The sequence below is a fragment of the Cebus imitator genome, unplaced genomic scaffold (assembly GCF_001604975.1).
Source record: "Cebus imitator isolate Cc_AM_T3 unplaced genomic scaffold, Cebus_imitator-1.0 Scaffold561, whole genome shotgun sequence".
NCBI classification, from domain to species: domain Eukaryota; kingdom Metazoa; phylum Chordata; class Mammalia; order Primates; family Cebidae; genus Cebus; species Cebus imitator.
This window is the reverse complement of record NW_016107876.1, coordinates 784228-791629: the sequence shown is the minus strand read 5'-3', so window position 1 is coordinate 791629 and position 7402 is coordinate 784228. Positions and strand designations below refer to the sequence as shown.

The 7402-nt window shown below is 35.0% G+C and overlaps 1 pseudogene; it reads right to left on the bottom strand.

The window, feature by feature from the left end:
* Positions 1 to 5542: 5542 nt before the first annotated feature.
* LOC108294087 lies at positions 5543 to 6536 on the bottom strand (annotated as a pseudogene).
* Between the last annotated feature and the right edge of the window lie 866 nt (positions 6537 to 7402).

The following is a 7402-nucleotide window of genomic DNA, read 5'->3' as shown; positions in this document are numbered from 1 at the left end:
TTTAAAAAACTGAAAAAAATGTGAGCAAACCAAATTTAACAGCGCATTAAAATAATATTTCACCATCTCATGTGGGATTTATCCCAGGAATGCAATAATGTTTTAGCATACACAAATTAATAATTTTGAAACATCAGATTAACACATTATTAAGAAAGCTCATTTTTCACAGTTTTTGAAGTCTCATGTCCTACGAAGAGAAAATAGGGGAAGAAAGAACAAATACATTGTTTGAACAATATCTTGAGCAATCTTGAAAAATCAGTATAGATCATATTACTCTGAAGTTTATACATTAGTAGGAAGGTAGGAAGGTGGTTTGTGTATGTTAATAGGTTGCTGTTATTTTCTTTTGAAGTTTAAGTTGTTTAGTTTCAGTTCACAGAACGTTAAAGGCACATGCACATGTATGTTCATTGTGGCACTGTTTACAATAGCAAAGACTTGGAACCAACCCAAATGCCCATCAATGATAGACTTGATAAAGAAAATGTGGCACATACCCCCCATGGAATACTATGCAGCCATAAAAAAGGAATAGTTCATGTCCTTTGCAGTGACATGGATGAAGCTGGAAACCATCATTCTCAGCAAACTAACAAAAGAACAGTAAACCAAACACCGTATGTTCTCACTCATAAGTGGGTGTTGAACAATGAGAACACATGGACACAGGGAGGAGAACATCACACACTGAGGCCTGTTGTGGGGTGGGAGGGGAGCTAGAGGAGGGAGAGCAGGGGGTAACATTAGGAGAAATACCTAATGTAGATGACCAGGGGATAGATGCAGCAAACCACCACGGCATGTGCATGCATATGTAACAATCCTGTACAATCTGCACATGTACCCCTGAACCTAAAGTATAATTTTAAAAAAAGAAAACAACCACAAATAAAAGAAAGCACAATTTCATTTTATTGTGATTTTAAATCAGAAACAAATGGGGGAAATATAGGAAAGAAGGAAAAAATTGAAAACATTATTTTGGAGACGTAGACATGAAAATTTTAGAATTTAGTCTAAACTGTAGAAAATAACAAAAATGAAAAAAATAGGCAAGAAAAAATCTAATAAAATGTGTACTGTTGTTTATTTTGAAACATAATTTTCTCTCTCTGGACCCTGTTTTCACCAAAGACATGTCATGGAACAAATTTATTTGTAAAATAAGTGTTGATTGTATTATACTTTGCCTAAATAGTTGCATAAAATCAGCCAGAGTCATCTACCATATAGGCTTTCTTTCTTTTTTTACAATTTTTTTTTAGTTTTTCTGTTTTTTATTTCAATAGCTTTTGGGGTGCAAGTGGCTTTTTGTTTCATAGATGAATTATACAGTGGTGAATTCTGAGACTCTAGTATATACTTTACCCAAATAGTGTCAGTTGTATCTAATGTGCAGTTTTTTGCCCCTAGTCCCCTTCCAACTTTCCCTTTTCTGGGTCTCTAAAATCCATTATATCACTCTGTATGCATCTGAATATTCAGAGCTTACCTCCCACTTATAAGTGAGGACATATAATTTTTGATTTTCTACTCTGTATTACTTCACTTAGGACAATTGCCTTTAGCTCCATCCAAGTTGCTACAAAGGACATTATTTCATTCCTTTCATGGGTAAGTAGTATTCTGTGGTGCATATATAAAACATTTTCTTTTTCACTCATTAGTTTATGGACATTAAAGTTGGTTCCACATCTTTGCAATTGTAAATTGTACTGCTATAGACATATGTGTGCCTGTGTCTTTTGCACATAATGATTTATTTTCTTTGGGGTGGATTCCCAGTATTAGGATTGCTGGATCAATTGGTAGATATATTTTAGCTCTTTAAGGAATCTCCATACTGTTTTCCATACAGGCTGTACTAATTTACATTCCCACAAGCAGTGTATAAGAATTCCCTTTTCCCCACACCCACACCAAAATCTTTTTTTTTTTTTTTCACTTTTTAATAATGGTAATTCTTGCAGGAGTAAAATGGTATCTGTTCTCATTGTGGTTTTAATTTCATTTCTCTAATGATTAATAATGTTGAACTTTTTTTATATGTTTGTTGGGCATTTGTATACCTTCTTCTGAGAAATGTCTGTTTATGTCCTTTGACTACTTTTTAAATGGGATTATTTGGTTTTACTCTTGGTGATTTGTTTGAATATTTGCAGATTCTGGACACCACCTTTGTCAGAATGCATAGTTTACAAAATTTTTCTTCCATTCTGCAGGTTGTCTGTTTACTCTGTTGATTATTTCTTTTACTGTCCAGAACGAAGCTTTTTAGATTAATTAGGTCTCATTCATTTATTTTTGTTTTTGTTGCATTTGCTTTTAGGGTCTAAGTTATGAATTCCTTGCCTAGGCTGATGTCTAGAAGATTTTTTTCAACATTAATTTCTAGAATTTTTATAGTTTCAGGTCTTATATTTAAGTCTCTGATTCATCTTGAGTTGGGTTTTTATAATGGTGAGAGATAGGCATTACATTTCATTCTTTTATATATGGCTTGCCAGTTTTCTCAGCACCATTTATTAAATAGGGTGTCCATTCCCTAATTTATGTTTTTGTTTGCTTAGTCAAATATCAGTTGGCTGTACGTATTCAGCTTTATTTCTGGGTTCTCTAGTCTGTTCCATTGCTCTACGTGTCTACTTTTTTACCAATTCCATGTTGGGTTGGTAACTATAGCCTTGTTGCATACTTTAACGTCAGTAATGTGATTCCTCTAGATTTGTTCTTTTTGCTTAACATTGCTTTGGCCATCTGGGTTCTGTTTTGTCTCCATACAAATTTTAAATTTTTTTCTAATTCTGTGAAAAATGATGTTGATATTTTGATGGCAATAGAACTGAATCTGGAGATCGTTTGGGGCAATATGATCATTTTCACAATATTGATTCTTCTGATCTATAAACATGGACTGTATTTATATTAGTTTGTGTCATCTGTGTTTTCTTTCAGCAGTGTTTTGTAGTTCTCCTTTCAGAAATCTTCTACTTCTTTGGTTATGTATATTACTAGGTATTTCATTTTTGTGCAGCTGTTGTAAAAGATATTGAATTCTTGGTTTGTTTCTCAACTTGGTCTTTGTTAGTATATAGCAGTGCTACTAATTTGTGTGCATTTATTTTGTCACCTGAAACTACTGAATTTGTTTATCAAATCTAAGAGTCTTTGGGAGCAGTATTTAGGATTTTCTAGAAATACAATCATATCATCAACAAATAGTGATTGTTTGACTTCTTCTTTTCCAAGTTTGATGCCCTTAACTTTTTTTTTCTTGCCTAATTGCTCTGGCTTACTGTTCTTCCCAAACTCTGTTGAATAGAAGTAGAGAAAGTGGGCATCCTTGCTTTGTTCCTTTTCTCAGGGGGAATGCTTTAAACTTTTCCCTAGTTAGCATAATGTTGACTGTGGGTTTGTCATATATGGCTTTTATTACTTTGACCTAGATCTCTTCTATCCTAGTTATTTGAGAGATCTTATTATAAAGGAGTGTTGGGTTTTGTTGAATGCTTTTCTGAATCTATTGAGATGATCATATGGTTTTTAGTTTTACTTCTGTTTAGATGTTTGTATCACATTTATTACTTGAATATGTTAAACCATCCCTACAACCTTGGGATAAAATCCACTTGATCATAATGAATTATCTTTTTGATGTGCTGTTGAATTTTATTGGCTAGTGTTTTGTTTAGGATTTTTGCACCTATGTTCATCAGGGAAAGTGGTCTGTAGTTTTCTTTTTTGTTGTGCCCACCTCTGCTTTGGGTATCAAAGTGCTACTACCTTCATAAAATAATTGAGGAAGGATTCATTCTTTCTCAATCTTTAGGAATAGTTTCAGGAGGCTTGGTGCCAATTCTTCTTTAAATGTCCGGTGGAATTCTACTGTGAATCTATGCAGTTCTGAGCCTTATGCTTGTTGGCAATTTTTAAATAACTGATTTGATCTCAATGCCTGTTATTAGTCTATTCAAGGTTTCTATTTCTTCCTAATTTAATACAGGAATTTATCCATTTTTATTTTACTTTAGGTTCTGGGATATATGTGCAGAACATGCAGGTTTGTTACATAGGTATACATGTGCCCTGGTGGTTTGCTGCGCCTATCAACCCATCATCTAGGTTTTAAGTTCGGCATGCATTAGGTATTTGTCCTAATGCTCTCCCTCAATTTGCTCCACTGCCACCGCCCAACAGGCCCTGGTGTGTGATGTTCTCCCCTCTGTGTCCATGTGTTCTCATTGTTCAACATTCACTTATGAGTGAGAAGATGTGGTGTTTGGTTTTCTGTTCATGTGTTAGTGTGCTGAGAATGATGGCTTCCAGCTTCATCCATGTTCCTGCAGAGGACATGAACTCATTCTTTTTTATGGCTGCATAGTATTCCGTGATGTGTATGTGCTAGGTTTACTAGTTTGTGTGCATAAAGGTGTTCATAGTAGTGTTGAATGATCTTTTGTCTTTCTGTGGTGTCAGTTGTAATGTCTTCAGTTTTATTTCTATTGAGCTTATCTGCATCTTCTCTCTTCTTGACAAATCTAGTTAATGGTCTACCAATTTTGTTTATTTTTTCAAAGAATCAGATTTTTGTTTCATTGATCTTTTATAATTTTGTTTGGATTTTATTTAGTTCTGTTCTGATCTTTATTTCTTCCTTTCTTCTAGTTTTAAGTCTAGTTTGTTTTTGTTTCTGTGGTTCCTTGAAGTATGACATTAGATTTCAATTTGTGCTCTTTCAGACTTTTTGATATAGGCATTTAGTGCTATAAACTTCTCTCTTAGTACTTATTTTGCTGTATACCAGAGGTTTGATAACTCGTGTCATTATTATTCAATTCAAAAACATTTTTAATTTTCATCACAATTTTGTTTTCTTTTCTCCAAATTCCTGGTTTAGTAGGGACTTGTTTAGTTTGAGGAAAAAAGGTCCCAAACATCAGGCTGTTCACAAAAACAACCCACAGTATCTTTAGAAAACAAATATTAAGACTCTAACACTAATTATTTTTCTAGAGGATTCATGTGACATGACAACTCTCATTCATAAAAATACATTGTTACATTTGTGTTGAACTGCCCCACACAGCACACTAATGTTGGGGTGTAACACACAAACTTCTAACTCAAAGCTGCTTTCAGGAGCTACTCAATGAGATTGCCTTTGCAGTTAGGGAAGCAACTACTGAACTTATGTATGAATTAAAAGAATTGTACTCCCTGCATAACAAGAGATTATTTTGAAGACAGTTGATAAAAACCATACAACCTTTTGATGATTAAGTCATAAAGAGGTATCAAAATTAAAAGCAAAAATTATAGGGTAAGACTTAACAAAAGTACTAGAGTGTCAAAGGAAGTGAAAATGGGACTAGATGCAGGGAAATATGAATTAATGAACATGGGAAGGGCAAGGATGGGGAGAACAGTGAGCATGTGCTGAAGATACTAGGGGAGAGGATCTGGTGAAAATTTTGATCTTAGACAAGTGCCTAGGTAAAGAAATAATGGTAAAAGATTTCTAAACCCCACTATGTACTTAAGAGTCATCCTCACCATTGGGTACTGTCTCTGTCATCCTCTCCTTCCTCAGTCTCTTTTTCATCATCCTTGATCAACTTCGGTTGTGAAAAACAGGCACAAAGAAAGTGGAGTTAGAGGCACTCCATGTGTCCGTGAGCCCCCTTCCACCACCTTTTTCTTCCCTTTCCCTTGGTTTTCACCTGTTCATCCCCCTGATCTTCATTATTGTTATTATCCAGTAGGTTTTCCTCCTCAGCAGAGATATTTGCACCCCCCTCAGACTCCATCTTCACATTAGTCTTATCTTTCTTCATGGAGCTGATGCTCTGCTCCTCTTCTGACTTATTATTCTTCATCTCTACTGCTTTTTTACTCTGTTCCTTTTTAAAATTTTCCAGGTTTTCCAGGAGAGAATCCACTTTTTGTTTTATCTGGGTCAACTCCTTTTTAATGGCCTGAAGGTCAACTCCTTTCAATCTTCCGGACTTGGAAGATCCCTGCTGTCCACTCTTAAAATTGAAGCCACTTTTGCCCCTTCATGAGGTGTTTCCTGATACATGCTGATGTTTCAAGGGCACTACAGCCCAAGCAATAGGAGGAGGAGGTACATATGCTAGGCAACTGTACATCCTATCGTAATAATCCCATTGAAAGTCATAGTCCAAGTCAGAAGAGGAGCTGTACATCTCCACTGCAGATCGTTTCACACCTGCTTTTCCTCGGTTCACTTTTGGCTCTGCAGCCAGGTTAATATCTAAAACCTGGCCAGCAATCATTCTGCCATCCTCTCCTGCTACAGCAGCCCGGGCATTTCTCTCATTAACATACTGAACGAAAGCAAAGCCCTTATGAATAGAGCAGCCCACAATTTTCCCATGCTTCAAAAAGATTGCCTCCACATCAGATTTCTTGACCACAAGAGTGTTGAGATTTCTTATGAACACACGGGAGTTCATGGAGCGAGGATCTGTCTTGTTGGTAACGTTGCTGGCCATAGAGTTTGATAAGAAGGTTTCTCACAAAGCAGAAAACAGGAGGAGGGAAGTAGAAAAGATTTGATTCTGAGTCTTCTACTCAAGTAGTTCTACATGGAGAAGCCAACTACTGCTCGAGGTGGGAGATCGGCAATGAGGTCACAACCGCTCAGTCTTTGTCTCTTCACAAAATACATAATTTTATTTTTAACCCAGATATTATTATTCAGGATCAGATTATTTAATTTCTATGCATTTGTATAGTTTTGAGGGTTCTTTTTGGAGTTGATTTCTAGTTTTATTCTGCTGTGGTCTGAGAAGACACTGATTTTTTAAAAGTTATTAAGACTTGTTTTGTGGCCTATTTTATGGTCTATCTTAAAGAATATTCTATGTGCTGATAAGAAAAATGTATATTCTGCAGTTGTTGGGAAGAATTTTCTGTAAATATCTGATAATTCCATTTATTCTAGCATGCCATTTAAGTTTATTGTTTCTCTGTTGACTTTCTCAAACATCTTTATAGTGCTGTCAGTGGTGTATTGAATTTTACTGTTATTGTTTTCTATCTATTTCATTTCTTCAGTCTAGTAGTAATTGTTTCATGAATCTAGGAGCTCCACTTTGGGTGCATATAAATTTAGAAATTCAGTATCTTCTTGTTCAATTGATTCTTTTATTATTGTATAGCGACTATCTCTTTCTTTTTCATTGTTGTTGCTTTGAAGTCTGTTCTGTCTGATATAAGAGTAGCTACTCCTATTTGCTTTTGGTTTCCATTTGCATGGAATATTTTTTCACCCTTTTACCTTGAGTTTATATAAATTCTTTCATATAAAATCCAAATATATGAACCTCTTGAAGACAGCAGATATTTGGATTTTAATTTTTTTATTTACTTT